The sequence below is a fragment of the Bos taurus genome, chromosome 6, assembly GCF_002263795.3.
Source record: "Bos taurus isolate L1 Dominette 01449 registration number 42190680 breed Hereford chromosome 6, ARS-UCD2.0, whole genome shotgun sequence".
Lineage (NCBI taxonomy): Eukaryota > Metazoa > Chordata > Mammalia > Artiodactyla > Bovidae > Bos > Bos taurus.
The window spans coordinates 62,946,165-62,967,127 of record NC_037333.1 but is presented as its reverse complement, the minus strand read 5'-3'; the positions used below and the strand labels follow the sequence as shown (position 1 = coordinate 62,967,127).

The window sequence follows — 20,963 nt, the reverse complement described above, 5'->3', positions numbered from 1 at the left end:
TCAGTGTTTGTCTGTCAAGTGGCTCTCAACTAGGGATTGTTTTTCTCCCCAGGAGATACTTGACAACATCTGAAGACATTTTAAAAGTTTAGGTTATAGCAATGGGGGTAGTTTAAAAACTGTATTGAGGGTAAAGGCCAGGGTGCTGCTAAACATCTTATAGTTCACAGGACAGCAAAGAATTATCCAATCCCAGATGTTAGTTGTGCCAAGGAAGAGAATCCCTGGTCTCTCATATAAAGCAAAAGGCATTTTTGAAAGAGTAAAATGAGTATGGAACATGTGTGTAGTGTGGTGTGATAAAAATATAATCATTCATAATGGAATTATTATGATGAATTTGTCTTTTCCTAACTATTGGAAAAATTTTAAAGAGAAAGATGAATACAGTGAGAAGGAACCTACTCCTCTTTTATTTATACTTGTCTTGCCTATTTCATAAGTGGAAAAGCAAGTGAGAGACTGGGAAACTGGAAGTGCTTTGTAAGAAGTAAAATAGTACATAAATGTAGGATAGAATTGCAGATAAAGACCATTTATTAAGCACTTAGGCTCTGTCGTACCATTGAGAATAACATTTGAATAATATTCCATTCTCCTCTGTGTTGAAGGACTGAAATTCATAAACTTGTGATGAATAACTTTTAGAAGTGGAGACACTTGATTTGAAACAACATTTAAGGTATTTGTGTAATAGCGGTGTGTGACAAGTAAGGCTGTAGGTGCTGGACCGTGTTTCTCTCATCTTCTTTCCAACAGAGCAAATCCACTGTCATCTGTTAGAAACGTATTGAAATTCTGTGTAGAATGTGCTTAAAAAGAGGATTTGACTGTCAAGGAGACCAGTTGGAAAAAAACATTTGTTGATCTAGTCCAAGTTCTTCTATGAAAATTAAGAATATTGAAATTTAGAAGATGTGACTTACTCAAGATTGTGTAGCTATAAAATAATTGAATGGTGACTTAAATTTAGGTCTTCTGACTCATTCAAGTGTTTTTTTTTTTTTTTTTTTTTTTAGCATATTGCATTAATCTTTATGTCTCTTAAAGCGTGATGATCTGAGAGAAATTTGGTCTGTGTTTTACTTGAGGGTTCATTAGTTTCTGTGCAGTAACTGTATGGAAACTTATTTGTGGCTTTTTTCCCTGTAAATTGCTATCTCCAAATTAACAAGAAAGATGAACAATAAAATTTTCTACTCAAAAATGGCAATGGCAGATTAATTTATATTCATATGGTGTCACATTTATTATATCAAGAACAACATGATTAGCCCATCATTAAGACTCTGAGATCTGTTTTCTCTCATTGAATCCAAATAATTTTCTCAGTGCTTTATAATAGAATAGAGAATATTATATTGAGTGTATTTGTCTTTCTAAAAGAAGATAATTGTAAAATACTACGGTTGTTAATGTGTATAGGAGCTGATTGTATTCCTATTATCATTGAATTAAAATATCCCCAACTAAGGGAGTGTCTGTATGTTATTAATACTCTGGTTCTTTGTTTTTCTTGACATCATGAAAGGATGTAAAATTAAGAACATGTATTTAATTTGTTCAGTTCAGTTTAGTTCAGTCGCTCAGTCGTGTCCAACTCTTTGTGACCCCATGAATTGCAGCACGCCAGGCCTCCCTGTCCATCACCCAGAGTTCACCCAAACTCATATCCATTGAGTCAGTGATGCCACCCAGCCATCTCATCCTCTGTCGTCCCCTTCTCCTCCTGCCCCCAATCCTTCCCAGCATCAGAGTCTTTTCCAATGAGTCAACTCTTCGCATCAGGTGGCCAAAATACTGGAGTTTCAGCTTTAGCATCATTCCTTCCAAAGAACATCCAGGACTGATCTCCTTTAGAATGGACTGTAGTGATGTACTAATAGTAAAATTTAATAGTACAAATTAATGTATTAATGTATTAAGAGTTCTTACCATTAGAGCCATTCTTTCCATCAAAAATCTATTGCCAAACTGAGAAGAAGCAGGTAACTCCAGAAATGTAATTTTTTTCATGGACATTCTTTAGAAGTCATGTAAAACTACCATGTCTTCTCAATTTGTAATGAATGTGGGATTATAGAACAGTTTCTCCATTGATGAAAAATGTTTAACATGGATGATCCACAAAAAGTCTTCCTGTCTTACCATGACATCTGTGATACTTTAATGACAGGAGATGAGGATGGTGTTGGAGGGTCAGTGTCACAATATCGTCTCTGCTCTAGGGGAGAAAGCCCTCCCTTCTCTTGCTCAAACAGGAAAGTAATTGAAACTCTGAATCAGCATCACTAACACATTGTCTTTGTCACCGTCATCATCACAACATGAAACTGAGTGCCTGCGTTCACTGTGTACGAGTGCCCTGCGTATATTACCTTATTTAACTTTCACATATCTGGTGTGAATCTCTGGTGGCCATTTCTTCATACCTGCTATATAGACAGATTCACTGAGGCTCACAGTAGTTAGGTAATTTAGCTCAAGTGTACACTTCTAGTAACTGTCAGACTGTGATTTGTACCCAGGTCACTCTGATTTTCAATTCTAATTTTTTTTCTAAAACTGAATCCCACAATTAACTGAAAGCTACTACAAAGATGGGCTTCAGTCCCTGCAAAATAGATAATGTTCTGATATTGATAGAGATAATGATATTGATAACATCCATGAATAACAAACACTTGTGGAAACTAGAGTAAGAAGTTCAGAGACAATAAAATTTCTAGAAATTCAAAAGGTAAGAAGATACACTGATGTATTTGAGAAAGGCAGAACTAAATAAAACAGGAATGAACTAGTAACAGTATTATACAAAAGTAAAGACAGCACTGACCTGAGGTTTCAAGCAAATAGTTGAGTGAGCATAATTTTTATAAGTGAAATATGTTCCTGAGGTTTGACCCACATTTGTAAATCTTGCAGGAAGTTGTAACAGTGTATCACTGATGGCTGAAAGACCAACCAAAAGATTCACTCAACTGCTGTGATTCTGGCATGTCTGTGTCTATGTGTGTTGATTGCTCAGTCCTGTCCAACTCTTTGTGACCCTGTGGACTGTAGCCTGCCAGGCTCCTCTTTCCATGGAATTCACCAGGCAAGAATACTAGAGTGGGTTGCCATTCCCTTCTCCAGGGGATCTTCCTGACCCTGGGGTTGAAGCTGGGTCTTCTACATTATAGGTGGATTCTTTACTGTTTGAGCCACCAGGGAATCCTGGCATAGCTAATCTGAAGTGTGAGGCTTTTAGTTACACTGAAAAGTACAAAGACAATAGAAAAAGCTGGCAGGCTCATGTGCATTTTTTTCCTGAATTATTGGGGCTTTTCTATATAGGACATAAAGTATCTGCAGTAGCCAGATTGTGAGGTATTGAGCCATGAGATGTCATAGTATATTTCTCATGGTATTGCTGGGAAATGCCAGTAGATGGAAGCTGCCATGGTCTTAAATGAAAAATTGAAGTTATATTCACTCTAGTCTCCTCTACACTAAAATCTATGAGGTCAAATTTAGAATGAACATTTAAATTTTATGTGGTAAAGCTAATTCCAAGATATTTAGAAAGTTATTTATTTGGATTACTAAGAATGATTTCCAAATTTAGTGCATGCTGCTCCATGAATGTTTCCCTATATGACCTGTACAAAACACATTATTGGATTTAATTACATTTTAAAATCTACCTTCCTCTTTTGCTAGCTATCACTCTCCATCTGTATTGGCACTGTAACACTGAAGAACAAAAACTAATAATTTTAGGCCTTTGTATCTTAAGAAAATTATGTATTAGACTATTATTAATATTGGCTTCCCTGGTAACTCAGCTGGTAAAGAATCTGCCTGCAGTGCGGGAAACCCCGCTTTGATTTCTGGGTTGGGGAGATCCACTGGAGAAGGGATAAGCTACTCACTCCAGTATTCTTGGACTTATCTGGTGGCTCAGCTGGTGCAGAATCTGCCTGCAAGGCGAGAGACCTGGGTTTGATCCCTGGGTTGGGAAGATCCCATGGAGAAGGGAAAGGCTACCCACTCCAGTATTCTGGCCTGGAGAATTCCATGGACTGTATAGTCCATGGATTCTCTAAGAGTCGGACACGACTGAGTGACTTTCACTTTCATTATTAATATTATGCTTAGAACAGGTGCTTTATAATTCAACTCACTTTTTTCTTGTTTCTTTATTGAAATATTGTTGACTTTTATTGACTGAATATATTAGTTTCAGGTGTGCTACATAATGATTTGACATATATAAGGGAATGTTCACCATGATGTCTAGTAACCATCTTTCCCATACAAAGTTGTTACAATATTATTAACCATATTTCCAATGCTATATGTGACATTCTGTGGTTTGCCTACTATATTGCTGGAGGGTTGACCTCTTAATCCTTTTCAGCTATTTTGCCTCATCTCACCCCATCCCTTCTGGCAAAAACTTATTTCTCTGTATCTCTGAGACTCTTGCCATTTTACTTTCTTTTGTTTTTTAGATTTCACATATAAATGAGATCATGCAGTACTTGTCTTTCTCTGTCTGATCTGTTTCACTTAGCATAATACCCTCTAGATTCAATCATGTTGTCCTAAAGGACAAAATCTCATTATTTTTATGGCTGAGTAATATTTCATCATGCAAATATACTGCATCTTCTTTAACCATTCACCTATGTTGGACATGTAAGTTGCTTCCATGTCTGGCTATTGTAAATAATGCTGCAGTGAACATTGGAGTGCATGTATCTTTTGAATTAGTGTTAGTGTATTCTTTGAGTAAATATTGCTTTTGTTTTTCATTCAAATAAGTATGCATTAGTCGTCTATAATCTAGTACAAAAGTTTGTGCTGGAACTCTTGTTTTTTTTCTTTTTTCCTTTTTATTGGAGGATAATTACTTTATAACATTGTGTTGGCCTCTGCCACCTGTGGCTGATTCGTGTTGAGGTGCTTGTTTTTAATCTAATTGTAAAGAAAAAGCTCAAGGTTAATTGTATCTCTGATTGGAATGAAGAACATGAGAATAATGGCTGTGTTACATCTCTGTTGAACTTTACAATTTACTAGCTGCTTTCACAAACTGTTAAATTTCATTATTTCAACACTTTTCAAAGTTTAATGTGTACAGAAATTACTTAGGGATTTTGTTAAAATGTCAGTTCTGATTCAGCAAGTCTGAACTTGAGTTTCTAGATTTCTTAAAACGTCCTTGGTGATACCAGTGTTGTGGCTCACTTCCAGTAGTGAGGCAGTTTTACCATATTTTCCTTCTTTGCTGGTGAGGTAATTGAGGCTGGGCAGTTGAATGAATGACTCATAGTCACACGATGGTTTGGTCAAGCCACGAGTAGTTCATGAGAAACTTGATTCAGACCAGTACTGGTTCCACCTCACATAATGACACTGAAATCATTTTTTACAGAAAGACCCTCTAAAAAAGAATTAGGAGAGAATGTAATACAAACTTATTAAGAAACATGTAAAATGGGAGAGCTTTTTCTCGAAGTCTTCAGGATACTGTCTACAAAACTTCATTGTTGTCAAAAATGCAATTAATTTGTGAATGATCATTTTTGATAGCTGCTGCTGCTAAGTCACTTCAGTCGTGTCCGACTCTGTGTGACCCCATAGACGGCAGCCCACCAGGCTCCCCCGTCCCTGGGATTCTCCAAGGCAAGAACGCTGCAGTGGGTTGCCATTTCCTTCTCCAATGCATGAAAGTGAAAAGTGAAAGGGAAGTCGCCCAGTCGTGTCCGACTCTTCACAACCCCGTGGACTGCAGCCTACCAGGCTCCTCTGTCCACGGGATTTGCCAGGCAAGAGTACTGGAGTGGGGTGCCATTGCCTTCTCCGTTTGATAGCTACACATTTTAAATAAAACATTTTAGAAGAAAAATAGTGAAATTGTTTTCTGTCTTAAAAACAGAAATAGAGAATTTATCCTTAAAACTATTGAAACCCATTAATTAGTGTAAGACCTTACAGGTATATTTACTTCTCCGATATAATGTTCCAAAGGAAACATTCTGGTTCTTATGGTACCTACCCTGTAACCAACATTTAGCAAGATCTTAAAAGAGATATTTTAGTGTCAGTACGCAGATGGAAAAACAAAAGCCCTGGGATGATAAGTGACTTGCACAGTATATCAAATAAGTGACTACAGAATGGGAACCAAAACACAGCTCTCTTTTTCTCTACATTCTTCTCCTTAGCTGCCAGGGAATGATGGGCAAACTCAGTTTCTACTGACAGTCAATAATGAAGTAAATCTCAGAGCTCTCTGAAGATTAATGGATTTCCCAAAGTAACTTGTGGGTAGTTAAGATTCGACCCAATAAAAGCTGGAACCATTTCCCGTGGTGGAATCATTTCCCGTAGTTGTTGAAGCTTTAAAACAACTCTCTGGATGGCACTGATTATTTAGCAGCTTGATTCTCATGGTCTTTGCTAGCATAAAATAGTTAATTTTCTTGCATTCCTAATGGAAAGTCATCTAAAATTATTTTTATTGAGTACTTACTATGCACAATAATATCTGTATATTGTATGGATGCCTTCCATGTGAAAATTGCCATAAGCTAAGAGAAAATACAGGCAGGAGAGCCAAATCGTTGGGTTTGCCAGAATGTATATTAACAAACTGGTTATGCAATTCTCAGATCTCCCTCTAATTCAAATATATTTGTTGGAGTCAGAATAAGACATTTAGTAGGTGTTACGAAAAATCCTTTAGAGAGGTCAATTGCAATAATTATTTTTATGTTAATCTTTTATCAGTTGTGGTGTGCCTTATAAAACCAATAAATCTAATTATTAAGTATTTGAGAATGAAGCTAATACATAGGACAGTTAAATATTAGTAAAAATATTCAATTATTACTTGATTACAGGTAATGGCCTTGGGCTTCCCAGGTGGCACAGTGATAAAGAACCCGCCTGCCAATGCAGGAGACACAGGAGACCTGTATTCAATCCCTGGGTTGGGAAGATCCCCAGAAGGTAGCAACCCATCCCAGTATGCTTGCCTGGAAAATTCCATGGACTGAGGAGCCTGACGGACTATAGTCCAGAGAGTTAGACATAACTAAGCGACTGAACAGAGGGACAGTGGCATTACTTTATTTTCCTATGAGAAAGTATCTCTGAAAGAGTGTATAAATTCCCAATGTGCTTTCTAAATCAATATTTTAAAACTTAAAGTTATAAACTTTGGGGATTATAAATTGTTTTGAATTGTGTCTGAGGCAAAGCAAGTGTCCAGGAAATGACTTTTGCTGCTATTGCTAAGTCGCTTCAGTCGTGTCCGACTCTGTGCAACCCCATAGATGGCAGCCCACCAGGCTCTGCCATCCCTGGGATTCTCCAGGCAAGAACACTGGAGTGGGTTGCCATTTCCTTCTCCAATGCATCAAAGTGAAAAGTGAAAGTGAAGTCGCTCAGTCGTGTCTGACTTTCACGGCCCCATGGACTGCAGCCTACCAGGCTCCTCCGTCCATGGGAGTTTCCAGGCAAGAACACTGGAGTGGGTTGCCATTTCCTTCTCCAATGCATCAAAGTGAAAAGTGAAAGTGAAGTCGCTCAGTCGTGTCTGACTTTCACGGCCCCATGGACTGCAGCCTACCAGGCTCCTCCGTCCATGGGAGTTTCCAGGCAAGAGTACTGGAGTGGGGTGCCATTGCCCTACTGTTTGTATTGATGAACTAAACCTCCACAGTGTCTATATGAGTTAGGACCTACTTTATTTGCTGCCCCTAACCCTGTCCTTATTCAACACATGAGGCTATCAGGGCATAGATACGCTGAGTAACTTGCCCAAGATACCACAGCTAAAGAGCTAGAAAGTGGTGAAACTGGTGTGAGAGTGCAGAAAGTTTATCTCCAGAGACTGTATTTTCTTTATTTTTCTTAAACAGTTATTTATTTGGCTGTGTTGGGTCTTAGTTGGGGCACATGGGATCTTTGTTGAGTCATGCGAGATCTTTCTGGTGCGCAGACTCTCTAATTGTGGCTTATGGGCTCAGTAGTTGTGGCTTCGGGCTTAACTGTGTCGTGGCATGGGGGATCTTAGTTCCCCAACCAGGGATTGAACCAGTATCCCTTGTGTTGCAAGGAGGAGGATTCTTAATCACTGGACCACTAAGGAAGTCCCTGTATTTTCTTAATTGCTATCTTCTTCAAGCATTTAAATAAAATAATGATAATTATAATTATTAATGTCAATAATAACAAACTTTATCTCAGACTTTTGTGTTCTTTCTGAGCCTTGATTATTTCACTATATCCTCAGGGTTTGCTCTCAGCTCCAGTATTTATAAAATCTCTTGCAACCAGAAATACTGTGGAGAACATTATGCAAACATTCTTTATCAACCTCGTGTATTAGTTAGAAAATACTTTATTTGCCACAACAAGTAAAGCAGAGACCTATCATTATAAGAAAATAGACATGGTGAGGTTGAAGTTAATGTGCTTAATACTTTACTTAGAAAAAATACTGGTTCTGCAACTAGTATATATGAAACCCTGACATCAAAACCAGACTGTTTTGAATTATTTTCTGATGAATTACCCAAACTGTTAGAAGTAAATCACAGCAAGAACTGTGCTTGTGATTTCACTTCATACGGAGTTTGAACTTCTTGCTATAAAAATAAGAAAGTCTTTTGACCCATGACTTTTTATGCTTCACTTGGTTGAACTGCATTTTTATTTTCTCACAAATTAAAAACCATATCTTTCAGCAAAGAGCCCATTAAAGGAACAAATCTTCCTTGAAAATGTTCTGAAACAGGCTTCATTTTCATCCTTGTGTAATTTTATTTCCAAACTGAGAGCCAACTGGAGCATGTCAGAAACAGCTGATGAGTAGATGAAGTAATGACTTCTTACATAACAAGATTAGTTTTCTCATTTGGAAGAATAAAGGGATGAAGAATGTGAGGTGGTTAATTTCACTGTCAGACTACTGTTACTCATGCATGGGAATCTTTCTGGAAAACAGCTTGCTTTCAAATGTTCAGATATTAGAAAGACAGGAGTATCAGCCTTGGCCACCCATAGTAAATAACAAATTCAGAGAAAGCTAACTAGGCAAACAAATAGGGCTTAAAGCCGAGGAGGAAAGATACAACCTGTTTATACAAAAAATCCTAAGCTAAAATGTGAAAAATAAAATGGTGTTTAAGTTTTAAATTGTTGAGACAAATACAGTGAAGATTGAAGAAAATTATCTTGGTAATTCAGGTCCCAAACCCTGTAAGTAAATAAAATATATGGGAATAGACCTATGTTTTTTATATACTGAGGGATTTAAGTAGTCACTTTCACCAAATCAAATTGCTTTAATCCTAATTCTGAACCCATGGAGGTTAAAGGCAAATGGCACAAAGTAGAATCCTGTTTTTTATTTTTTTTAGAAAAAAATTAATCCATGCGGTGTAAACAGCTGCCAGAACACACACACAGACACACAGACACACACACACACACACACACACACACACAATCATGTTTAATCCTAGTGTGACTGGTGCTATGCTGTTATTCCTGAAAGTAAAAATGACCCAAAATATGAAGTGTTAAGGTTAAAATATACAAAAGGCTCATCATGCATAGATGTTCAATGTACTTAAAGAATGGAACAAACAAAGCCCAGAACGGTACAAAGTTGTGAATGGAACAGTAGCAGGATAATGCTTTTCAAAATAAATGTTTTAGACCACAACTCCTGTCTGGCCGTTAGCACAATGTTCACATATTTGTTTTTGCTTTATATCCAGAGATTCCATTTTGAGAAGTTATGCATTGGCTCTAGAGTTATCCTACCTCACCACTCTCTGAAGCAGATGCTAGGATTATCTTGTGTATCTGTACATGTTTCTTCCTGCTCTGTTCTGGATGTGCCTTATAGCACTAGGGTGACTGTATACCCCATGAATTAAGGTGTTGAGGGTACATCTCCTTCTGTAGGGCTGTTTATAAATATTTCCTAAGCATAGGGAGAGACTAAGATTTATGCCAGCTGCTAACATTTGCAGGTGCAGAGAAGAATTATATGTATGAATATTTAAAGTTGTGTATCTAATTAGCAAATTATTAAATAAGACAGAGTTTACCTTCATACTTTGACTAATATATTTTCACAAAAACCTAGAATGGCAGATTTAAATTTATAATTATTAAATGGCTAAGAATTCTATTCTAGAAGATGGCAGTACTAGGAAAGCTTGCCTTCAACCTCATCCTCTCATTAGTTTTTGAACTGTTCTCTTCACCTTGGATTCCTCCTGTCTTTTCAGGAATCTTACATACACACATGTGAGGCATCTCAGCTTATCTGTCCAAACTATCTGCTACCCTCCAAAGAGGTAATTGTGGCTAGTTATCTGCATTGGCTATATAAAACAGACAATTGTATTTATAGTTCTTTTTTCCAGAATTTTAGAAATTTAGAGGTGAGCAACACTTAGAAATTCTGCCTTAACCAAGATTGTTCCTTTCACCTTTCCTTTCACTTTTCCTCATACCTCTGTAATCTGATTTTTAAAACAACCCTGTGTGATAGCTTGGCAGATATATCATTTCTCTGGATGGAGAAATGAGTTCAGGGATGTCATGTGAGTTGCCTAAAATCACAGGTAGCACTGTAAAGCCAGCCTCAAATTGGACCATTTTGATTCCAAATCCTTACACTTAAAAAGAGAATAAATTAGTAAAGTGTTGGCTTATGTTAAGGAACCAAACATTCAGAAATCTTAGCAATTCTTAGATTTAGAAAATAATACATTTACTAATGTCTCCAAGGGGAAACCAATATCAGTATTGGACATTAGAAGAAAAATCTTTATTCCTATTGCACACTATGTATTGACTATTATATGTACCCTTTGTCAGTATTTCCTGACTATAGTAATGTCCCAGGAACACTTGGAAAAAATGGGAATGAAATTGTTTTCTGAGTGTTCAACTGTGAAGTCAACACGTAACACATCAGATCAGAGATATGCAAAGTTGTCTTAAAGAGAAATATCAGCTTCTTGAATTACAAGATTAAATTTAATTTAACATAGTAAAATATAAAGAGTATCCCTCAATAAAGGATTTAGTCAGAAAAGGAAGTATAGAAAAGACAGGGTCCTGTAATTGAGTTCACTGTGTCAGTTCAAATATGGTCTAGAGAAAAAGATGCCTTTTTCAACAAACTGAATATTCATATATCACTGGACAAGTCATCCCAAAGTGAAGATGTATACATTAAGCTGTCTTATTCTGCCATTACATTGTTAGTTCATTCATCTATCTCTCTTCATTTTAACTCAGTGCTCTCTAGGCCTTCTCTGATAAAGATTTTGTTTCCCATGTAGGACAATCTATTGACGATCATGCCTGCTGGGGTGATATAAACAATGTGATGATGATTTTTTGCAGTTGTTATATATCAATCAAGAGACATTCTAGTGTGTATAAAGCTTAATTCTCTGCCCAGACTTTTTACTAACAGAACCACTGATACTTTTTATGATATTCCCAACAAGTAAAAAACACGTTTTACAATCTCTGATGCAGGAATGCTAAACTAAGTCTGGGAAAACAAAAAAATCCAAGGATTTCAGGATAATGGTAATGTGGAGTTGTCACACCTTTCCTGAGCTATTACTTATCTCTGAGCACTTTGTTATATAGGAACATAAAGTAAAACAACTATATCCTTTGGATAGGACACTGTGGGGTCTCTGTTGCCTGAACTCAAATACAAACCTGAGTGACACAGTAAATCTTAAGTGAACCTTTGGGAGATTGTTCTTATAAAGTTGAGGATGGTAGATTAAATCAGCAAAAGATAATCAAGTGCATACTGTGTATAAGGTTCATGGTGCATATTTTTACATAAAACAGCCTTGATGCTGATTGAATTGCTCATACAGTAAAAATGGGGGTTAAAAAGAAAACAGAGAAAGTTAGAATAAAAACTACAAGTAAAACAGGTATTATGATAAATATTTTGAAGGAAATGTACTGAATGATAAGCAAAACAGGTTGGCAAGTATTCACCCAAGGTGACTGATGAAAGCTGCTGTGAGCAAATGACACTTTTGGAACAAAAATGGAACGAAAGGAGCCTTAACACCACAAGGAACAGTTTCTAGGGATGAGGAACAGAATGTGCAAATCCAGCTGGGAATGCCATTTTCTGAAGCCCCTGGTTCTACTGTCATTTTTCTCTTGTCACTCTGAACTTGTTGTCCTTTTGTGTGCGTTCTTAAGATGTCTTAAAATACACTAGCAAAGCAGAAGTGTCTATGGACTTTTCTAAGAATCAGGAATAAACCATGGACTTTGTTTCATTTTCCTGTCTTCTGTTTTCCAGTCACCATTGTGCAGGGATTGATTATAGATTGGGTGAGCTTGTCTGCATTTTCTTGCACACAACTGCTGCTTGACTGTTGGGCCTCCCAGTCTTTCAGTTTCAAACCTTTCCTGAAATGAATTCTAGCAGAGTCCTCTGAGACTGTAATTATACTTCCAAAATAAAAATGCTTTATTGGGAGAAGTCTATTTTTCAGTGATTCTCCCTACACCAGCAAAATGTATAAAGCTTTATTTCACAATATTTATGGGGAAAAGGTACCTGTGACTAGGCATTAGCTATATATATCTGAATCATAACCTGTATTCTTAGGGCAATATAATAAATTAGGGCAGTACCAGAATCTAGAGTGAGATTTTTATTGAAGAAAAATTTGAAATATCCTTTTCTAAGTGCCCTTAGAAAAACCTTGTTGCAAGTAAAAATCCCCCCAAATTTGAAGTGCCCAAACTTTCCCACAAAGGGACCATTTTCTTTATAGGAAATCATGTATGAAATGATGGACAGAAAGTATAGGAGTAGATAAGAGTAACTTGCTGTGGGATTTGATGCTTCATAGGAAAGGACATAGGACTGTCATTCTCTTGCTGGTGCCCTTCTCATTGGAAATATCATTGAGATACAGGAAAAGCATGAAGAATATAGGACTGATTTTATGAACACCAAATTTTAGATTTATCACCTTTTGGTATTTTGTGTAACCCTGTGCAAGTTACTGTTCTTATGTGTGTTTTTGTGTGATTTTCTTATCTCTGAAAGGAATTACATAATAATTATTCACTTTGAAGTAAGAATTTAATTAGAAATTTATTTCCATATCTATAAGAGGGTCATGGCATAGGAATGCATTTCTTTACTATTTTAAATTAAAAAAAGATTCTGTAGTCATAGCATCTTTTCCTGCAACTCTCTCATTCTGTTTATACACTATTTTGAATTTTTTTTACTTTCTTTTTTTTTCTTTTTATTATTATTATTTTTTACCTTATAATATTGTATTGGTTTTGCCATACATCAACATGCATCTGCCACGGGTGTACACGTGTTCCCCATCCTGAACCCCCCTCCCACCTCCTTCCCCATACCATCCCTCTGGGTCATCCCAGTGCGCCAGCCCCAGGCTTCCTGTATCCTGCATTGAACCTGGACTGGCGATTCGTTTCTTATATGATATTATACATGTTTTAATGCCATTCTCCCAAATCATCCCCCCCTCCCTCTCCCACAGAATCCAAAAGACTGTTCCATACATCTGTGACTCTTTTGCTGTCTCGCATACAGGGTTGTCGTTATCATCTTTCTAAATTCCATATATATGTGTTAGTATACTGTACTGGTGTTTTTCTTTCTGGCTTACTTCACTCTGTATTTTGAATTTTTAACCACAAAAGTGCATAGTCCCTAAATTCTCTTTTTTTCCCTATCAGTCATCTCCTAGTTTTACTTCCTTCTTACTCATCTTAAGCATTATAGTCAAATTTCAGATAGTCTTTACCAAATCTTCCAGTTCCTTACTGGGTAAAACCTTAACTCTAGATAAACCTAGCTGCACCCTTATTTAGATTGCTGAAAACTATTATAGAAAATTACAAACTGAAGCTTGTGTTACTATAGAAGAATGATACCCACCCTCAGTTGGATCCTTGATACTTCCTCTGTACTTCAGTGTTATCCAAATTCTCTCTCTTCCATTATCTATGGCAACTATTCCAACCCTCTCTAAATTTCCTAGGCTAGCTAACACATAGGATATATTCTTAGCTGGTATTTCACATAGAAAATAAAAGTGAATAGGAAAAAAACCTTTGTGATTTTACTGCTGTCTATTTCTAGTCTATATCCACACCTGTCCTTCCCTCCTCTCTGTCGGTCATCTTATCTAAAGTGAGTTCTTCCACCTCTACCCAGGATTCTACTCTTTTCTGCCTACTCAACGACACATTTCATAAATTATACCCTCTCTTTTCCTTTCTTTCTTCCAATAAAATGTTTCTATCTAAAAGTTTCTTTCACTGTATTTTAAGTGTGATATAGTAACTTCTATCTTAAAAAAGAAATGTGGCAACAATAAACAAGCAATCAGTTTAGTCACTCAGTTGTGTCCAACTCTTTGCAGCCCTATTGACTGCAGCACACCAGGCTTCCCTGTCCATCACCATCTTCCCAGAGCTTACTCAAACTCATGTCCATCGTGTCAGTGATGCCGTCCAACCATCTCATCTTCTGTCGTCCCCTTCTCTGCCCGTCTTCAATCTTTCCTAGCATCAGGGTCTTTTCCAATGAGTCAGTTCTTTGCATCAGGTGGCCAAAGTGTTGGAGCTTCAGCTTCAGTCCTTCCAATGAACACCTAGAACTGATCTCCTTTAGGATGGACTGGTTGGATCTCCTTTCATTCCCAAGGGACTCTCAAATGTCTTCTCCAACACCACAGTTCAAAAGCATCAATTCTTCAGCGCTCAGCTTTCTTTATAGTCCAACTCTCACATCCATACATGACTACCGGAAAAACCATAGCTTTGACTAGACGAACCTTTGTTGGCAAAGTAATGTCTCTGTTTTTCAATATGCTATCTACGTTGGTCATAACTTTCCTTCCAAGGAGTAAGTATCTTTTAATTTCATAGCTGCAGTCACCATCTGCAGTGATTTTGGACCCCCAAAATGAAGTCTCTCACTGTTTCCACTGTTTCCCCATCTATCTGCCATGAAGTGATGGGACCAGATGCCATGATCTTAGTTTTCTGAATGTTGAGTTTTAAGCCAACTTTTTCACTCTCCTCTTTCACTTTCATCACTTCAAAAGGCTCTGTAGTTCTTCTTTGCTTTCTGCTATAAGGGTGGTGTCATCTGTGTATCTGAGGTTATTGTTATTTCTCCCAGCAATCTTGATTCCAGCTTGTGCTTCACCCAGCCTCGCATTTTGCATGATGTACTCTGCATATAAGTTAAATAAGCAGGGTGACAGTGTATAGCCTTGACGTACTCCTTTCCCTATTTGGAACCAGTCTGTTGTTTCATGTCCAGTTCTAACTATTGCTTCTTGACCTGCCCACAGATTTCTAAATCCATAATCTAGTCATACTTTCCTTTTCTCACACACTGACCTATATCTCTCCTCTCTTTCATGATCGAACACCAGGAAGTTGTATATATGCACTGTATTTTTTTTCTTCAAATCTCAATCATTCCCCAAGCTACTGCTCTCTGCTCTCTCCCCCTACTATTCTACTTAACCTACTATATCCAAGGTAACCAATGATATCCTTGTTTCTCTATCTAGGGTCACTTTTCCACCCATATCTCATTTTAATTCTCAGCAGTATTTAGCAATATTGATTATTACTTCTTGTAAAACTTTTTTTCTCTTGGAGTTTCGTATAGCAGATGACAGCTTGAGCACAAGAATCTAGCTCATTTACTTTAAAAGTTTTTATAGGTCATTCAGAAATTTCATGGAAACAGAAGAGAAATACAATTATAATGATAATGAATAAGAAATAATTTGATTCAACAATGAATCAGAAATCCCATAAGCTTGGGATATAGAACGCATATAGCATAAGATTAATGTAGAATATCCTATAGATAATAGGAATAAGCAAGGACTTCCCTTCCCAAGTCCAGAGATGCTCCAGGTTGAGAGTTAACAAGTTCAAAGACAGCTGGGAACAAACCAGGTAATTTATTAAGTAAACACCTTTAGAATACCTGATACACCTGCCTTTCTTTCCTCTTCCTATTGTAAATTAAGTATCTAATGATTAGTGTTTTTAGCATAAAGATAAGTACTGAAATTTCTTTCTTAAACACAGAAAATGATCTACCTGAACACAGCTACTAGTGAGCACTGAGGATGAAAAAGAAGTATCACTGGCTTAAGGATACCCTAGATGAGGAGTTGACAAACTTTTGCCAAGCAAAAATCTTCATAGGGAACATTTTAGGCTTTTCAGACCATATAATCTGATGAACCTACTCAATTCTCTTGTAGCATGAAAGCAACCATGCTGCTGCTGCTGCTAAGTCGCTTCAGTCGTGTCCGACTCTGTGCAACCCCTTAGATGGCAGCCCACCAGGCTCCCCCATCCCGGGGATTCTCCAGGCAAGAACACTGGAGTGGGTTGCCATTTCCTTCTCCAATGTGTGAAAGTGAAAATTGAAAGTGAAGTCGCTCAGTCGTGTCCGACTCTTAGTGACCCCATGGACTGCAGCCTACCAGGCTCCTCCATCCATGGGATTTTCCAGGCAAAAGTACTGGAGTGGGGTGCCATTGCCTTCTCCCAACCTCTGCTCTAGACTCACACACACACACACACACACACAAAATGAGAGAAATGAAAAGAAATGTACTTTGATTCAGTAGTAAAAGGATTGTCTCCACTGCCAAACTGCTTACTCCTTCTTCTGGTAATGTAGATGTCTGACTTCCTTTTTCTTATCTGTGAAGCCTATAAGAATATTACCTGTTGACATGCATAGTTATTTATATTAACAATTGCAGTTGATCTTCCAGTAGAAGAGACCTATCACCTGGAAGAAGCATATACAAGTGATGAGAAAACAAATTTTATCCATAAACACTTAGTATTTCACTTATATTTATAATGAACGTGTGACTTCTGGAAAAAATCAACATCACCAAAGTGAAGAAAAAAACCCCAAGATAAACCAAAAGAAAAATCAGTCTGAGGATTAGAGATAATTCAGAGAATGAAGGAAAACTTAAAAATAAATTTAGTTGTCTTTATTAAGATTTAGGTGTAAATTAAACTATTGGAATGATTACTCATAAATTTAAAAATGAGTATGGAAATGAAAATGACAAAGTATGAGTGGTAAAAACAGGCAGAGTTAAGGGGTGTTGATGGAAGAATTTATCTTAAAAAACAGCAACAAATCATCTGGAAAAAAAAATCAAGAAATCTGACAGAACTAAGACAAAAAAGAAACAGATGAAGATTAGGAGGAAAATTAAAGAAAAGTAAATGAGAAAAGCCCAGCGCATGTCCAAATGAGTTTTAGAGGGAGAATAGAAAGACACTGACAGCTGATGTTTTGAATACATTGGTAAAAACTGGTTTTTCATTGCTGAGCAAGATGAAAAGAACCAAAAGAATAAAATTTTAGAATATCAAGGTTAAAGAGAAAAATCCTAGAAATCATCCAGAAAGAAATGAGACAAAGCAAAATTATGCTAATATATGTTGATTTCAAAGAATTGGCACTCATAGAGACATCAGACTTCTCATCAGCAACATCAGACCCTGGAACAATAGTTTCCTAAGTCTGAGAGAAAATGTTTTGAACCTAGATATCTGGATATACTGTCAATCAAATGCGGAGTTAAAATACACACTTTTGCAGGAATAGAATGACTGAGAAATTTTAGTGTACATATTTATTTTATGAAAAAAAGTCACTTGAGCAAGTATTCCAGGAAATAAAAAGAAAAACCTCCCCTAAAAATGGGAGGAGGAAGGGCACTGTGGACTACAAAAATATTATAAGAAAGTTGGAAAAGGAACTGGAAACAAGAGTTTAAATAATGTACTCTTAAGTTTCTATGAGTTCAGTACGCTTTTTGATTCTATAGTACATAATGTTTACATAATTGCACATTAAATTCTGTACAATGGTTAAACAATTTTAGTACCAAGCTATAGAAATAAAGAAAATTACTTTAGAATTTATATTTACAGAAGAGAATGCAAAATTTTGATCCTAAAATAATTTATGCCAAAATCTTTGAGAAATGGAAGAAAGATGGCCAGAAGCTAAGTAGCTAGTTTTCTCTCTTTTTGATTGGAGGGTAAATAAATAATATTAAAAGTGATAAACAACTCAAGAGAAGTAGATTACAATCTCTTACATAAGTGAATGAAAAATAAAAACCCTAGAAAAAATTAAAATTATTAAGTAACAAAGATTTGGATGTAGAGAGCAAGAGAAATGAGATGCTGCATAAATTTCCTATTTTTCATCTTTTACAGGTATAATAGAAATAAAAAGTTGGTGAATTATATAGCAGATTTTTAAGTGTAATACTTAGAAACAATCTTCAGATATCCGAAAGTAATAACAGGGGTTGGTTCCAGTTGAGGATGGAGATTTTAAATTTTAAATTTTATTTTTTATTATTTTTATATTGTCCTTGAATTATTCCTAGAATAAGAATTTAAATATAAAATTTAAATGATTTACTCATGGTATATTCATACAATAGAATATGATGTCATTCAGATAGTAAAATATATCCAGAGTCAAATAAATAAAACAAGTTGTAGAATATAGAATATGATCCCTCTGTATAAATATGGGTATAAATGTTATGTATTTATATGGACATGGAACAACAGACTGGTTCCAAATAAGAAACGCAGTACATCAAGGCTGTATACTGTCATCCTGCTTATTTAACTTAGATGCAGAGTACATCGTGAGAAACGCTGGACTGGAAGAAGCACAAGCTGGAATCAAGATTGCTGGGAGAAATATCAATAACCTCAGATATGCAGATGACACCACCCTTATGGCAGAAAGTGAAGAGGAACTAAAGAGCCTCTTGATGAAAGTGAAAGAGGAGAGTGAAGAGGTTGGCTTACAGCTCAACATTCAGAAAACTAAGATCATGGCATCTGGTCCCATCATTTCATGGGAAATAGATGGGGAAACAGTGAAAACAGTGTCAGACTTTATTTTTTGCGGCTCCAAAATCACTTCAGATGGTGACTGCAGCCATGAAATTAAAAGATGCTTACTCCTTTGAAGGAAAGTTATGACCAACCTAGATAGCATATTCAAAAGCAGAGACATTACTTTGCCAACAAAGGTCCGTCTAGTCAAGCCTGTGGTTTTTCCAGTGGTCATGTATGGATGTGAAAGTTGGACTGGGAAGAAAGCTGAGCACCAAAGAATTGATGCTTTTGAACTGTGGTGTTGGAGAAGACTCTTGGGAGTCCCTTGGACTGCAAAGTGATCCAACCAGTCCATTCTGAAGGAGATCAGCCCTGGGATTTCTTTGAAAGGAATGATGCTAAAGCTGAAATTCCAGTACTTTGACCACCTCATGCCAAGAGTTGACTCATTGGAAAAGACTCTGATGCTGGGAATGATTGAAGGTGGTAGGAGAAGGGGACGACAGAGGATGAGATGGCTGGATGGCATCACCGACTCGATGGACATGAGTTTGAGTGAACTCCGGGAGTTGGTGATGGACAGGGAGTCCTGGCGTGCTGTGATTCATGGGGTCTCAAAGAGTCGGACACGACTGAGCGACTGAACTGAACTGTTCTGAACTGAGACAGTGTCTGGTCATACACACCAAAGTGTTACCAATGACTTCTGAGAATTGAGATTGCATTGGTGAAGAAAACAGAGTTCATTTCTTACTTAGTGCACAGTTCACTGCTTGGGTCGATTATAAGGAACTGTAACTTACATAATTAAAAAAATTGAATCTATTATTTGACTTTCATGACACTATTTTTTCCTTTTTCTTACTACTTTTCTGTTGACATATGTCAGCTATGTTCTTTATTTACTTGGGTTCCAAAATCACTACAAATGGTGATTGCAGCCATGAAATTAAAAGATGCTTGCTCCCTGGAAGAAAAGCTATGACCAACCTAGACAGCATATTAAAAAGTAGATACATCACTTTACCAACAAAGGTCCGTCTAGTCAAAGCTGTGGTTTTTCCGGTAGTCATGTATGGATGTGAGAATTGGACCGTAAAGAAGGCTGAGCACTGAAGAATTGATGATTTTGAACTGTGATGTTGGAGAAGACTCTTGAGAGTTCCTTGGACTACAAGGAGATCAAATAGTCAATCCTGGGGGAAATCAGTCCTGAATATTCATTGGAAGGACTAATGCTGGAGCTAAAGCTCCAATACATTGGCCACCTGATGCAAAGAGCCAACTCATTATAAAAGACCCTGATACTGGGAAAAATTGAAGGCACTGGAAGAAGGGGATGACAGAGGATAAGCTGATTGGATGGCATCACCAACTCAATGGACATTAGTTTGGCCAAGCTCTGGGATATGGTGAAGGACAGGGAAGCCTGGCATGCTGCAGTCTATGGGGTTGCAAAGAGTCAGACATGACTGAGCGACTGAACAGCAACAACAACAGCAACAACAGCTATATTCTGATGGTTACAAATCTAAATTACATATCTCCTGGGACTTCAGCCTAATATATATCAACTCCTACCAGCTGCATGAACTTGTATGTCTCACATCACCTCAGACCCTCATTTCCAAAGCAGAATGCATAATTTCTTTGTGTTTTGTCTCACCAAACTACAGAAACCTGTAGTGTCTAGTTTGTCTTTCTTTATGATTGAAGAAAGGTGCTCAAACTAGACTTTGGGATAATATCATTAATTCTTCATCGTCTCCAACTAGTCACTGGATTCTATCCATTTAATGTTCTGGTCTCTCTTGAACTTATAAAAGTTTCTTTCTTCTAAAACCTAGTTTAATTTAGGTCAAAATGCTTACCATATTTTACGTGACTATTCATATCTCACTATTGGTTTATTTTTTCAGCCCTCTCTCTTCTGACTCCTTCCTTGCTCAGTTGGTTTC

At 37.0% G+C, this 20,963-nt stretch overlaps 1 protein-coding gene and 1 long non-coding RNA gene across 2 annotated transcripts in view; both read left to right on the top strand.

Moving 5' to 3' along the window:
* Positions 1–20,963, top strand: part of KCTD8 (potassium channel tetramerization domain containing 8) — a 262,947-nt gene that overhangs the window by 130,472 nt on the left and 111,512 nt on the right.
* Positions 1–20,963, top strand: part of LOC132345512 (uncharacterized) — a 174,869-nt gene that overhangs the window by 128,706 nt on the left and 25,200 nt on the right. Inside the window, exon 2 of the long non-coding RNA XR_009494888.1 lies at positions 1–20,963. This exon is cut by the window's left edge and continues 17,177 nt beyond it; it is cut by the window's right edge and continues 25,200 nt beyond it. This is a non-coding gene — a long non-coding RNA (uncharacterized lncRNA).